This window comes from Aulostomus chinensis, chromosome 3 (assembly GCF_037954235.1).
Source record: "Aulostomus chinensis isolate RoL2024-O1b breed Wild chromosome 3, RoL_Achi_v1.0, whole genome shotgun sequence".
Taxonomy (NCBI): Eukaryota; Metazoa; Chordata; class Actinopteri; order Syngnathiformes; family Aulostomidae; genus Aulostomus; species Aulostomus chinensis.
The window spans coordinates 24070278-24086631 of NC_141322.1; positions in this window are offsets into that span (position 1 = coordinate 24070278).

Sequence of the window (16354 nt, forward strand, 5' to 3'; positions counted from 1 at the left end):
GCTCCTGACAACTGTTCTGTACCTCTTGTAACCAGCAATCACTTGCAAGGACTTTGAAGGCAGAAGATACTAAAAGTCATCAGGGTTTGAATCCTGTGGATGAAATATCATCAAGCACAACAAATGTGTAGCACAATTTTGGTGAATGTTGCTTTGATTGCAACATGCTTTTATCATCACAATCAAGCATCAGATGTTGCATTTGATCTTCCGTCGGCCTGAAACCACGCCGTTACGTTAGCAGATCATTCGTAGGTTCATCTTTGGTTCTTTTAATGATGCAGTCTCTCTGTTTTAGGTTTTCGTTGTATATTTTGAACCCACAAAACCAGCCAGGCGCTGCAGGAGATTTGACCCTGAGGTGAATTTGAAAGACGGAAACAGTCTTTGCGCAAGTTTACAGACTGAAACTGCTGCCAAGGTGAATAGAGATACAGCCAGTTCATACAAACTTGACATGCTTCTCACTTACTACATTTATTTATTCTTATCCTTGTTTCCTTTTTCTCTTATGATTTGAACAAAACAGGATACAAATTGAAATGACACACGTGATAATAGGGACAGAAAAAATGGGTATGCAGGGAATCTCTGCCATTATCCTCCTTCAAACAATGCTCCAGAGCTCTATGGCATTGATTTAAAACCCTAACAAAGGAGCAGAGGAGAGCTCATATCATCACATGGCTTCATATTAGAGAAATACTGGAGCATTTTTCCTCATGGATGAAGCCACATTGAGGACACACACTGCCAAACAGAGCTCTTGTCTGCTGATGAAACCCTATCCCTTTTCTCTTTACATCTCATGGATGAGAGGTCTGCCCTCCTGAGTGTGATGGCCACTCTCTGCACACGGTCACGTCTGTGGGCCGATGCGGAGAGGAAAAACGGCTGGAACAATGGAAAAAAACAAGGGTGGGTGTGCGTGTGTGTGGATGGATGGGGGGGGGGGGGTATCTGCAACTGGGGAAATGCGGCTTGGCGCATGAAATCAGAGCCACTGGAGATGGCTGCTCTCTCGCTGGAACCAGCTCTCATGTTCTGCTGACTTGAGGTTTGCAGCTGTAATGAATATCTTGCCTGGGATTGTGGAGGCTTCCCCGGGCTGCTCTGTATTCAGTCGCTGCTCACTGCAAGCTAGACTCAATGATGGATGGATCTTTTTTTTTCTTTTTTCGTTCTCTTGCTCTGTACTCCTTGATGAAATTCATAGCTTGCTTTATTGTGTGCAGCCTGGATTTCATAATCTGCTCTCAGCACACAGCGGTGATAAATCAGCCCCCACGAAGTCATTTTGAAGCATAATTGCTTACACATCCAGTCCTCACCTGGGCCTTGACATTTAGTTACACGTAGCTTTTGGTAGAACACAAACATCGGCAAATGTGTCATGAAATGAAGAATTTGACTCAGATAAACATCTTTGCCCTTCAGAGTGTAAAAGGTTTCTCTCAAAATGAAGTAATTTGTTCGTTTTTTTTTTTGGCAGATTTTCCTCAGTAAGAAGCTGTTCAGTTTTGTAATTCTTCGTCACCCCTCTGTGTTAGCATGGTGGCTATTAAGACAGCTGAGCTGTGGATGCAACACAACTAATATCACATCCTTGAGATGAAGAGAAATGTATTGGCAGATTACTGAGGATGGGGCGGCACGGTGGTGCAGTGGTTAGCACTGTCGCCTCGCAGCACTTTTTTTTGCTGTCTGTGTGGAGTCTCCATGTTCTCCCTGTTCCTGTGTGGGTTCTCTCTGGTACTCCAGCTTCCTCCCACAGTCAAAAGACGAGAGGGGACGAGGTCAATCAATACTCTAAATTGACCGTAGGCGTGGCTGTGAGTGTGAATGGTTGTCTGTCTCTATGTGTTGGCCCTGCGATGGACTGATGACCTGTCCAGGGTGAACCCCGCCTCTCGCCTGAAGGCTGCTGGAATAGGCTCCAGCCCCCCCACGACCCTGAACAGGATAAGCGGTAGAAAACTGATGGATGGATGGATGGATGGATGGATGGATGGGTTGCTGAGGGCCCCCAGACAGGCTGTCACATTTCTGTGTGACGTACTTAAGTGTCACCTTTAAGAAACCTCTTGAAGGAGCTGACTGTCTTGTCTTGAAACCCCATTTTGGTCCACAAGGTGGGTATGTGGTGCCTGTCTAAAGGGCCGATGTAGCCAAAGCTTCACAATGAGATGAGCTGAAACTTGCCCCAAAGAAACAGGGCCAGGAAGGGACTGGGCTGGAGCTTCCCCTGGCCAAGACTTTCTGTGTTTTTAATTTATTCTCTTATTTTTTTTAAACTTGTTAGTTATAACCTACATAAAATTAAAACATAAATAAAGAATGATTATCATTTTCTAGAATAAAAATATAAATAAACAGAATCAATTCATGCAGCTGATTAAATTCAGCAAATGTCGCGGGCACGTATTTAACCTTTGACCTTTCATACACTTCCCTTTTAGCCGGAGCGCGAGTTTTCAATAGTGTGTCATCGGCAACAAGAGTGCTACGTGTGATGGGTCGTTACTGTTCCATGAGAAGCGCCCCTGAGAGGGTGAACCTGGTCAGACCGGTGCGGGTTTTTGTTTTCTTTTTTTAATGGTAGGTTGAAATTTAGAGACGCCAGCGACTGAAACCAGTAAATGTCACAGTTGGCGATGAACACAGGGGGATCCAGGGCCTTGGACCAGTAAGAGATCATTGACGTCATCGCCCTCAACCATGATGACACACGGGTTGGTCTCCAATGAAGACATCAGACGGTAAGGACATGCTGTTTGTTGATTTTTGTGAATGGATGCGCACAAATTGAATTATCGCACTTATTTCTATCTGCTGCTCGTTTTATGGAATTAGCCCATTGTTGAGTCCTTGGCCGCGGTGTTGGGAGCTGGCAGCTGAGTTTGGCTGCATGTGTGCAGGCGCTGTCAGCGTCCAAGTTGTGCGCAATTTTTTTTTTTTTTGCTATTCCCAGCTGTGCGTGCAGGCAGGCTTGTTCATGCGCTGTGTTCGGCTGAATATGAGGCTTTTTAACACAGACAGAAGCTATGAATACAGACAGATGCTTTTGCTCCCTTGAATGTTGTATTGTGCGAGTGTGCATTCATGGGTGTTTGTGCTGCATGTGCGTTAATAGCAAATCGATTAGAATTCAATGTTCTTGAAATTAAACTCTGCAGCACCTTGATGAAAAGATGAGCATCCTCATATACCCGCAAAATAGATATTAGGTGCCTCCACAGCTTGATCAGGCAGTGCATTGTTTCCATAGCAACTATTCTCTGTACAGATGTAATTGCTGGTTCTCTTGCAGCTGATTGGCTGGTTAAACAGGTGTCATACCTCAGGTTCTTCAACCAGTCACTGGAGTTGGCAAGCGGGAACCCCGGGGCTGCAGTGGTTTCATCTAGAGGGGAATCTTCAGTCTAAATTGGCCTTAAAAGTACAAGAAGATGGAATGGAATCGTTCAGCAGCGGCAGTAACTGGGATGAACTGGTATTTGTGTAACGGCGGAGCAGCTCTCTCAGAATACTCTGATACACCTCAGATCACCAAATAATTGAACTCTGAAGAAGGTTGTCATGTGACACATCGTTGGACAGCTGAGATTCTTGTGATTCAGCTGCTGCGGCTCATTTCAAGGTGTGATGATAACGGTGGGGTCATCAGCGCCTCTCAGACAAGTCTTGCCTGCCATCCTGTTGTTTCTCCCCGCTGTCTCAGGCATCTGTTTGGAAAGAAAAAAAACCTAGTCATTTTTCAGTCGTCTACAGGAGCAATACGAGGTTAAAGTGAAAGACCTGTGTTTTTATTACAGAGCTCTCTCTGTCTCTCTCTCTCTCTCTCTCTCTCTCTCTCTCTCTCTCTCGCACACACAATCACAATAAAGAGTGGTGTGTCCCTCGTCCCTGTGTGGTTCACTCCTTCATAACCAGAGACGACAGAACTAAATGCTGAGCTGCTTATTGGAGCATGATTGCACTCTAAAGGACCCACAGCTAAATATCACCCAGATGAGCAGCTATTTCCCTCCAACAATAGCTAATTGAGCATAGTATCCTGCTTTTCAAAGGCCATGTTGCTATTGAAGTGGTGCAGGTTGACATTTCTTTCAAAAGACGCTCTTAAGATCCGAGTGTGCATCTGCTGCTCGTGTTCAGCGGCCCTCGTTTCCTGCAGTGTAACAAAGGCAAAACGTAACGCTGCTGAATCGTCACTGAGCGGCTCTGAAGATTTTGATAGATGAACCTGAAGGGAGAGATCCCAGTACAACACACACAAAGATGGTGGGTGATTAATCCTGGTTCAGAGCTGTTGTGTGAGAGAACACCAGCACTGATGGCTGAAAAGGTGCCCAGAATGGCACATTAACACAACTCCTGGTGGAGATGTTCACGATCCCCAGATGATACGTCCTCCTGACTCCCAAGGGTGATCTGATCACCACCAACAAGCTTGCATTTGTACTTCGGTTTATGCCTACTGGACTTATTAGCTATTACTTTACCCTGTGTGTAGCTCGCAAGTGTTAGCATTGTCAATGGTGCTCATTCAACAATTGTTATAACCTGCAGATTTGTCCTAATGTACTCACTCTGGGACTATTTTAGTCCTCAATTTAGTCTTACAGACAGGAGGTGAAGCCTGCTTGCTACATGTAGCACCTTGCCTCTGACATCTAGTGTGTACCTCTTTCAACAGTAAAGTCTTTGCAAGCCTGGTTGTTACTCCGACAGAGTCGACGTGTTAAGCCTCTCTGTGGAGGAACTTGATGCGGTGCTGTTGCACAGGATTGCGTAACACTGATGTTGCTGTTATTGTGTCTCTGTCATGCTGTTGCTGTCATTTACTCATGGAGGTCCCACTTTGATATCAGTGAGCAGCGTGTTGTCTGTATGTTTGGACACATCGCATCAAGCAACAAAAATAAGTCTACTTCCATGGAATCAACCTGCTGACGCCCCCTCTCTGAGCGTGTAATAACTCTGCAGGTCCCTGCTGTGCAATGTGTTTGTGTGTGTGTGTGTGTGTGTGTGTGGGGGGGGGGGGGGTTGTGATGCATTTCTCTGTTCAAAGGCATAAACACTAGCAATGTGCTCTTGCCCTGATAAATGCTTTGTGTGTCGGTGTGTTAAGTTATAGTGGCTAAACTGATTAGCATACAGGGAGCTGGAACTGAACACAGTCTGGTGCGAGTGAACAAATCCTTGAACCTGTGAATATTTTTGGATTCTTAAGCTGTAAACACAACACTGACAAACCTGTCATCTGGTAAATTAAGCTGATCTCAGATGATGAAGACCTATATTTATTTTGGAGCTGAAATTTTGTTGTTGTGCTGAATACCAATGTTGCCAGGCTGGTAACTCACTTTATCTTTCTGCTGCTTGCTGGTTGACGCTGTGTTTTTAGAAGACACCAGCCTGCTGAAGCTAAAGACGATTCTGTGACAGCAATGAGACGACAGTAAAGTTTTGGACCAGGAAACCTAAACGATATGCTGAAAGAAACTAAAAATACTCACTCGATTTGAAGGGAACTGTGTGTGGAGTGATAATTCTATGTGGCTTCAGTGGTACAAATGAGCCTTTAGTAGTGTCACTGTATGGGTGGATGGATTGTCAGGTGAGCTTCCTGCGCCTCTTGAAGGTCGACTGTGCTGGTCGGAGCCTCCGGGGCGTCCTGTCACTCTGTCCACCTCTATCTCATCTCTTTATCTTGATAATGATGCGATTTGGGGGCTGCACAAGCTGAGCTACTCCAGTGAATTCCTTCATTCCGACAGGTAGATGTTTGTGAACATACAACACATGTATGCAGGCATTCCTGTGCACAGACCCGTTTTATTGATGCTCTCAGCGGGGTGTCTGTGGGACATTTCACTTTAATTGGTGGAGGATGGAGGTGCATTCTTGCCCCTAAGGACTTGCATCTGTTGTAAATATACTTCAGCTTTGGACTTCGTCTGTAGTGAACTGCCTTTGATCTGTGGAGCTTTCGACCGTGTCCCTCTGCCTTCTTCCATTTGCTGAAGAGCTTTTATCAAGTGTGCACTGTTAATGGCTACATTTATAAGCACATTATTGGCCCAGTCTTCATTTGGTTTAGACCAAATTGGAAGTGCAATGTTTCGCATGGAGGACTGAGAAACCATTCATCCACCAGTCTGAATGATTCGAATCCTATGATTTTGGATCGTCTGCATCAGTTTACATTTTTGTTTTTACTTTTCCACAACCTAACAAATCTGCTGCTTTTCTGCAGCCTCTGACAAACCACTACAGAACTCAAGCTGATGCTGCCAACGTTTCAGATGTTAATTAGAAACTTGACGAGTAGCTTTAAATGCTGATCATGTTTAATATTTGATCATGTACTGCTGAATTCTACTCCAGCAAGGGTTTGACAGGTACATGAAAAAAACAAATCTGGACTTCGATGCTGTCTAAATCTACGTTTCATTATGAACTATTTTGAAAAAAAAAAAAAAAATCCCACCTACAACTGGCTTTGTTGAAATTTATTTCTTTAAACACACTTTCATGACAACAAAAGTGGAGCAGGTTGTGGTGCAGTTTCAGACACTGTGTGTGGGTGGGGGTGGTGGTAAGGGGGGAGGGGGGGGGCCTTGATTTTTACCAGTGTTTCATGATTTGCATTAGTGCAGCCTTGCAAATGCAAATTGACTAGGATGACCATGAAAGAAGAAACATATTTACTTTCCCTTGCTCCTCCCTTACTTTCTTTTTGCCTCAGTGGCCCAGATAAGACTGCTTCTGCCTGCACTTGTGTGTTTCTGCTGAAGATGCATTGTTTAAAACTGTGTCATCTGGTAAAATCATTTGAGCACATAAAACACCGTTGAGACCAGCAGCACCACTGCCGACAGGATAAAACCACTGCTTAAACATTTGAACGGGAGAAAAACACTATCTTACCCTCCTAAAACAGTGGCCTAAATTACCACCTTTGTTTGGTATTTGCTTCATTAAAGAGGAATACAATTAAAAATGAAAGAGGTTTGGATGAAAAACAAAGAGGCGCGCCGACCTCTTGTCATTTTCCAAGGCGTCTTGCCTTTTGAGTTTATGGCTGCGGTTCCTGTTTCATAAATAAAAACCAAACTGCTCTGCCTTCACCTCAGCTAAGGGAGTATTTGTGTGTGTGTGTGTGTCCTTGTGTATCTGTGTGTGACTCTAAAAGTGACTTTGGGGCTTTTTGTGGGTCTAATTAATGTTGTGACATTTTTCTCGTGTGTGTGCGGTTTACTACAACCATAATGGAACTCATTTTGCAGACAGGCACCAAAATACATGTTGTATCAAATTTTTCCAACACGTTGTCTCCCCTTTCACTTCACAACAAAAAGTGCGGTGTAGTTGCAGCTTTTGTGCATTTTCTCTTCGTTTTTTGTGCATTTTCTCTTCGTTTTTTGTGCATTTTCTCTTCGTTTTTCAAGAGATGAAAACTTGTGTGGTAAGTCATCGTTGCTGAAATGTAGGACTCATTGTGAACCACTACTAATCTCTCCTCTGTGTAATGTCAAAACGAGACATCCACAAGATGCCAGCCTTCTTGAATCACTACAGGGAGTCAAATTTAAAACATTCTGTGTAGCAAATGGAACCTGGAAGGAAGGTGGTGATCTAGCTCTCTCTCGCTCTCTCTCTCCTACATCATCCTGTGGGCATCTTCCAGTCTGATCGCTAGCGTATGTGATTAGCTGCTACAGCAGGATCTCAGGTTGCCTTTGACCGAAAGTCATCTCTGGTTCAATTTTTCTAGTCTGCACCAACTGCCACGGCTACAATGCATAATCTCGGTTCAAGTGAATGAGAGAATCAGGGTCCTTCCTTGAGCACCAGATTTAGTCTGAATCCAGCCTAACGTAGGGAGAGAGATACACACGAGCAAGAATGAATATAGTTACAATTTCATATAACATTAGGAACTTTGCACTGAATGACTGCTGATGAATTGTTGATCAAAAAAGGGCAAAATCTCACAAGAATTTAGCAGAAGTGTTGGCAGCAGGAAGCAGTGAGGGTGAGGAACAATGTCTGAGTCTGTCATTCATTTTATAGCGTTACAGTTCAGCTGCATCCACAAGGAAGAGGACAGACCTCTTTTAATTCAAACAGAGAAACTGGAGGAGGTGTGGGGGAGCAGCCGCCAAGTTGTTTACACACCGTCACATGCTCTCTCTCCACCTTGTGCTGCCATCGCCGCTCTCTCCAGTGTTAGTGGAGACAAGATGAGCGCTAAGAGCACCCCATCTGCCACTGATTTCAAATATAATGCCCAAATGGTGTCAGACAGCTTATCAATGATGAAGTGGTTCTGGTGCAAAGCATGAGGAGGGATAACAAACACATGCCATACATTAGCATGCTCTTCAGAGAATCTTTTAATGTCTTTTAGATGATACCAGGGTGACAGTTGTGTATTCCTGACCCTGAAAATAAACTCCATTAAAAGTGCCACAGAATATTTTGAAATATTATTATGACTGACTCCTCAATGATAAATAGGCAAAAAAATACACATTCGACTGGTCAGGTTGAAAGAAAAACACACATTTTTCACTGATGATTGAAAGTTTTCTGCTGGATGGCAACCAGCATTAAGGAGTATTCAGGTGAACTCATCAGCTCTATTAGTAGTTATGGTGTCTTTGTGGCAGGAATACGCCTCATTCACAAATTCTCATTTCCTGCCAATAATGTAGCTGGTCCAATAATATTGCGAGTTGAAAAGATCTATCTTTTCATTCACAGAGAACTACTTTGTACCTCAGCTATTATCGTCTAGGACATAACAGCTTTTTTACAAAGTAACTTTCAGATGAATGACGTGGAATTAAAATAACCACTTACCCCTTTGATGTGTAGTGTAAAAATGTGAAGTTTACAGCATTTGAGTGAATGTATACATTTTAAAACTACAACGTAAATATGAATTGCTCCATTGTCTCTGGGGACAGATGTGTGAGCTGGTGAGACCAACTAGTGTCCTACATCCGCGACAGTCTGACGCTCCGTCTGCTGAAAACAAGCCTGACTGTGTTTTCATGAGGCCCCGAGGAGCAACTGGTTAGTAAAACCAGTTGGACAGTCCGTAACACTACAAGCCTCCTGGGACGGAGCTGACTCAGCAGGGGCACACACACACACACACACACACACACACACACACACACACACACACATATACTGTACAGACAGATGGACACAGGCACACTCATTCACACAGAAACACATGCACGGTTGTGTATGGGTACATTCACTGGGACACACAGTCACAGGCATGCAGGCAAGTAGATGGGTAAAGCTTAGCTCCCTTCTAACACACACACACACACAAGCATCTCAGATTAGACATATCTATTTTAGCTCACACTGTGCTTAAAGTGCTCCTGAGACTGGATTTCTCAAGAGGCTTTATATTAACCTGCCATTGCCTCATGTAGCTTCTTTAGCGTTTTTCTGCAGCGCAAATTCCCCCTGACGATGGAGAACTCATCTGAGTTTGAAAGGAAATGTTATGGATTTATGGTGCTCTGGTGCCAATGTCATGCTAACGTGCTTGCAATGACTATGGATGCCAATGACATGACTATTTGATCCTTATTCTAAAAGAGACAATATTTCAAATGAGATGTTTACATGGTGTGCTTGTATTTAATGAATAATTCAGTTTATATACTAATGAATATAATTGGACAAAGGAACACACTCGGGTTATATCCTCACATTGTATACTTGTATTTAATGAATAATTCAGTTTATATACTAATGAATATAATTGGACAAAGGAACACACTCAGCTTATATCCTCACATTCTAGCCTTTCTTTTTTTTGCTAATTAAGTAAAACACTGTGATTCAAGCTGAGTTAACAACACAAACACACGCGGTATAAAGTAGACTGTATGCTGGAAAACTCCAAAAGGACTTCAGACTGCAATTATAGCTTCAGTGTGGTGCTTTTGTTTCTGTGTCTGGCACTCACAGCTGTTACAAACAACTGTCGACGTGCGCTTTCGTTATTGACTTTGCTCCATTGATACTGTTGTGGCAGGATAATTGTGGATACATTAGTTTTGAGCATCACACATCCCCCACGAAATGAATCGTTTTCGTGTCAGAACTGTACCCATTTAGTCTGTTTTGGATTTTGAAAGAGCTGCACAACTAAATCATTTATCCACATTCCAATAAGAAGAGGGTTAATTGGAAATAGCCGTCTATGCCAGCCAAAGAACATCTGCGGTATTCACACAAACGCCACAAGCAACACAAACTCAGCATCGTCCTGTTGCCGATAAGCCTAATGAGCATTGTTCGAACTTGTGTGATTAGGGTTTGAATGTCAGAGATGTTGTTTTATATGCAAAAGTGTTGCACTATTAGTTTAACAGTGTTTACACTGCACTCTCCTCCCTGTGTCTTAATTTAGTATAGTAGTTACTATGACCTTATTCTGGTTGTAGTCTTTCAAAAATGCTGTTTACATGGCCCTTTCTGACTCAGGTTAAATTATAGTCCATGACGTTTGCCCCCATCTTTAGCCTGTTAACATGTTACATACACACACACACATACAGTACAGACAGATGGACACAGGCACGCTCACACACACAAACACTTAATTAATACTGTACAGGAACAACTCAGGCTGGATTAAACCAAACCAAAGTAATGAAGAAATTAGTCACAATTGACTGTGCGCTCCGGGGACGTGTGCTGGCAATGCCACAACATTTCACTCAAAACAAAAATGGCTGATAAGCATCATCATCCTCTGAGGCCATAAATGCCTGTACAGAATTTCCTTGAGGCCCACCCAGTTGTTGAGATGTTTCAGACAGGACTGAAGAAGCAGACCAGCATGCTGAGGTTGCCGTCCCTTGGGTCACACCGCAAGTGTGGCTAAAGGCCTGGCGGATGGAGTTCATGTTAAGTGCAGACCAGTGATTTATTCTCTGGACCTCAGACAGTTCAACTGTTTAAAAGAATAGCCTGAAAGCCCCAGTCAGGTTCCACCAGTACCAGTAAATCACTGGTGTAAATAGACTGGTGCCGCCTACAAGCAAAACAATGAACGAGGTCTTCGTTCAGCCATTGTGTACAAAGAGAGTCAGTTTTGATTTATAGTGTCTGCCTCTCATTTCTGAAAAAATTAGAATTGAATTGAAACTACAGAAAACCATATTAAGGTCATCTAAAAACATGCACAGAGGGGAGCAGCAGCAGCAGCACTGCGTGGCTTCCTCCTCTAGTCAGTATCGCTCATTCATACACTACCCTAGTTTACTAGTTGCTAAATAAATCTGAAATGACGTCTTTCCCGTCATAAGCTCTGTTTTCTAACCTGTGGGCTTTTGTTACCCTATTTTTAAGAAAGTGAGTCACGAAATCCATGTCCTTGCTTGCAGCTGACATAAATAATGTGAATAAAAACTGTTGCCACCAGCAGATCCATGCAGTAGCTTTATGTTATAACCGTGACATCAGAATCAGTGCTTTAGAAATTCCTTTTTATAGTCATGCTAGTGACAACAGCAAGTGTTCTGACCATTTTTCCATGGAGCACCATCATATGTTCTTTGGTTTCTGACATTATCTCCAAAATGAATGAGGTGAGATAACTGACTGGCACATCACCATGTTAGTATTGAACTGCATCCCAGGGCATGAAGGCCGCTGGAGACTGGAAAACAAAATGGAAACTTTCCAGTGAAGAGCATTCACGTAAGGACAACAACAACCCCAGAAACTCTGCTCCATCTCTGCTGTCAGGACACAGAGGCGACAAATATTAAAAACAAAGAGTTAAAAAAAAAACGTTTTTTTTTGTTGTACTTGTGAAATTACTCCAGATTTTTGGATATTCTATAATTCTATACTTTATACTTCAGTTACACAGATGTCGTGACGCATCATAGTCTTGTAATACAGCAGTGAAGACGTATACTTGCAGTATCCTGATACTAGCACGGAGATGAACAAAATATCGTGAGTTACTCGGTGATCACCCCTGTATTACTCACTCAACCTTCCAACCATTATGACCACATAGTGCACAACATGTGAGAGAATTGTGAGGCCATGCACTAACTATCCAGTGTAAGGAGGAAATGAGATGCAGTATTACTAATGTTACATGAAGAGCCGACTGCACTGATATTCCCTACTGGGCAATTAACTATTTAAAGGGGATGAAAATGGTTGCACTCATACATTAACTTTGAAAGTGAAACGTTCTCCATTATTATCGTCTCATAAAGACGCACTACTGCATACCAAGAGGGATTATTTTTGAAAGTCTGGTGATGTCCAGCAGCCCAACAACTACAGACGTGGAATACGAGCTCTTCTGGTTTACATATTCACTCATCGGGGAACGTCCACGTGTGATCCCGCTGCGCTGACACAGAACAGGAAGTTGTGACACAGAAAAGAGCCAGTAGAGATTGTAACTTAATGGGTTAGTGTTCCAGTAGTGTCTTTCTGCACCAGTAGATGTGATTTAAGGCTACACAACAGCTGCCTCCATCCAGCAGCGAAACCGTGGCCTGGTCTGTCATATCGCTCATGCACTGACTGAGTCTTGTTGCATATTCATGTGCTGAGGGAGAAGGATTCTGTTGCTGTGGGAAACTAGTAAAAGTCGGTCATTTAATTTTTAATGGCCGCTGCTGCGCTGAACTTTCAGGATGAAGGGTAATGAGATGAAGGTATGGGTGAAGGGTAGGATGGAAGAGGGTGAGTGGAAGAGTCTGTCCAGTGGACAAAAATCGTCGTCAAATGTGCAAAAGTCTTCAGACGCAGAGCTGTTGTGCTATTTGCAAAGCTTTATTCTGTGCTCTAAAATAAAGTTAAAATATTTCCATCAGGTCGGGAAATGTAATATAGCTGTTGCGTTGGATTTGTAAGACTATAATTTAGGAACAGTTTTCTTATAAACTCCGGAAAGGGTTTTTTGATGGGAATGAAGTCTTTGAGAAAGTATTTTAACCACAGGAACCACAGCTGTGCACAAACTCTCCCTGTAAAGATGCATATCCTCTGGGCAGGGTGGGTCACTGTGACCGTACACTGATATTTTTGGGGGTCTTCACCAGCTGTACCCCTTCTGATGCTTTTGTCCTGTAATTGTTAGGCCGCAACAGCTGCACAGGCTCCAAGTCTGGCTGTGCCGAGCTGCTCCACGGGGGTGAAAGTAGAAACGCACATTTAATTTGGGATATATCTGCAAGAGTTAATCACAGAGCTGAGAGAAGTTGGGTAAACTGTGGGCCATTCATTACCCAGCTCTCGCACACACACATGCATGCACACACACGCACTCACACACACACACACACACACACACACACCCTCAGGGGCAGTGATGACTGTCTCATCACATCCCGTCATCCTCCTTTCTCCTCTCCCGCTTACTAGTTGGACCAAAATAAAGGCCAGGGATGCTTCGCTCCCATTCTGCTCTCCGCTTTCTCTCTCCGCTTACACCTTCTACTAGGAGGATACAAGGAGGCTGGAATGATGATCACAAAACTCAGTGTGTCATCAAAACCAACTTTTGTAATTTTTCAGTCAAATAATGCATGCTTCACCTAATCGTGTGTTTTCGGTTGCTTTCACACTGATAGTTAATTCAGTCCAAATCAGTTGACAGAATGCAAACTCTGAGCTTTGAGTTTTCACACATACAAAAATCCTAGCAAACAAAACAGTGCCACTTAGGTGGCAGTAATAAACCTGAAAGCTAGTTTGCGCCAGTAAACCCGAAGCAGAATGTGAGAAGGTTTCCTGTGTTTACTGGTCAGATGTGTCTCCAGTGGAAGTAAGACAGTAACCACAGGAAGAAGGTCATGTGGCCGGATAGATGCAGAATTCTGTTTTATTTCCTTCTGCACAGAGAGTATGATTAGTGCACCAGTACACCTGGTTCGTACGCCTGAGTGATTTTGGATCACCCTCTCGACATCAACAGACTGTACCAGAGTACTCAGACCACCTCTTCGGCCCTCTTCTGGTGTGTACAATCGCTGTTCCTGCCCTGATGCACTGCACTAAGGTGGAAAATAGACCAGAATTCAATACAACTGACTTAAATGTGCAGGGCCTTCTGGAGCAGCCAGAACAGCCCCGATGCACCTCGGTATTGATTTTACAAGTCTGAACCTCTGCTGAAAGATTTTCTTGCGCGGGGTGCTGTGCTGATGCGGTACAGAGAACCATTTAACACGCTACTGCAGGATCTACCTTAGCTGTTCAATTGTAGATGATGTGGTGACTGCAAAGGTCTAAAATATATCTCACTTCAAACCTTTGATAACCCTGCTGTTTTGAATGGAGGCTTTTGATTTGTTGGGGTTCTACACTCATTTATTCATTTCAGATGTTAAGGCTCGGTGGAGAGAGACAATTAATCACTGCTTCCAGTTGGATTCAGACCATTATGGCAGCATATGAAGCCCCTGAGTCAATTTAACTGTGAATGAAAATATAATTTATTTTCATTGGCAACATATTTATTGGCTAAAGGCTTATTTTTAGCAGCTCAACTGACAGAAACTTTCAATTTTAATAAGATGAATGCATATCCATTATCATTTGCAGACAAAAGCCTCTGTGTCATCGAGAAACTCTGCAAAAGCTTCTCGGGATTATAAAATAAATTTTTATCTAATTTAGAAGTTTCCACTAAGCTGTTCTAATTTAGCACTTCACAATTTGCATGAAAGTAGTTGGAATGTAATAGCTGCCATGCTTCACCATGGAGCAGACAGTTGATACCCTAGACCCAGTTTGACTTTCTATTCCGTTGAAATTGTGGAGGAGTGACATGCTGTGAGTTAGCAGCATGCTAGCAGTGACATTTCAGCCGTGACTCTCATCAGTGTTCATCAGACTGCAGCCGAGACATTTTGTATGTGTTGTTTTGACTCGAGGCGACAGTGTTACCAAGCACAATGATCTGTCACCAAGATGGAAAAGAGTGGAGGAGGAGGATGTGGAAGGTGAAGGAAAGAGGGAAAGGAGAAGTGGAAAAATGAGAAAATGAGCAGAAAATAAAGGCGAAGGGATGTTCTGTAGATTGGTTAGTTGGAATAGTGAACAAGAATACCCTTATTTAGCCTCAAAGGACTTGAAATTTTAAAACTCAGAGTCACTCTTTTACCTCTGAATAATTAACCTGCACTAGGCCAGAGAATGAATGATTCAAGGTTAATCTCTGGTCACAGGTTACATATACTCATCCTTGAATCACAGAGATGAAGTCGGACTGCAGAGACACGTTGTTGGTGGACTATCAGGACAAAATTGCATCCTCAAAATAATACAGTGTATCTGGACACATTTTTTGTCATCCATTGTGCTTCTAAACATGTTTCCAAACATATTTTTCACATTCTTAATACCTGGAAGCACAAATGAAAACCTCTTCTTCCACTCCGTTTCCCATTTCTTTTCTATTCCTCACTCCTTTCTCTGAGGAGAATCAGTGATGCAGAACCAATGTTCCAGAATTGCACGATGAGTAAGACTTTGAATTTTGTGGGCCACACATCCTGGGGAACAGGATGCAGTTGTAATACCAGACAGAATTGGGGCTGTGGTTACTGAGTACTTCCCTTGAGGCTGCTTTTTGGACGAGGAGGAGTAGATGGGAGGAAAAAAAAAGAGCAAGTAACAAGGAGATAATGTTGCATTCACAGGCAGCATTTAGGGCCAATGCAGCACTGTGGAAAGCATTTGCTGAGGAACAAAGAGCTGAGTGGGAGGTCTCAGCCTGCAGCCCCCCAACAGAAAGTATCAGAGGATGACTCTCAGCTGTGGAGTGCCCAGACGCTGTCATGATAACTGTGGCGACCACCCTTGTGGCGGGTGCTGCACAACCAACTTAAACAGTTGCTGTAGGAAATGCAAGACCCCATGTAGAGGGTTGGTGGGGGCTCTTGGGCTTCGCACCAGTCCACAAATTAATAACCTAACGTATAGGCCCTGAACATGGAAGAGCACACGCATACTTTTTGTGACCACCGCATCATGGGGCCTCAGACTGCTCAGCCTCACCTTTGCAACCTTGAGGGGGGGGATGTTTTTAAGACTGGAATGGAGAAAAAGGCACAGGTCTGGGAACCACCTGACAGCCGAGATTACTTCCATCCTTACCAGCTGCAGCAGAGGAAACTGAGTTCTCATGCTGGGTCTTGCCTGGGAAGCAGCTCTCACCTGATGTGTGCCCTAGGCTGCAGCGCCAGGTCTCTGAAGGAAGCCCACCCTGTCACACTTGCATGTCCACAGTGTATCTTGCCACTGCTCAGTGCAGTTACATGAATAC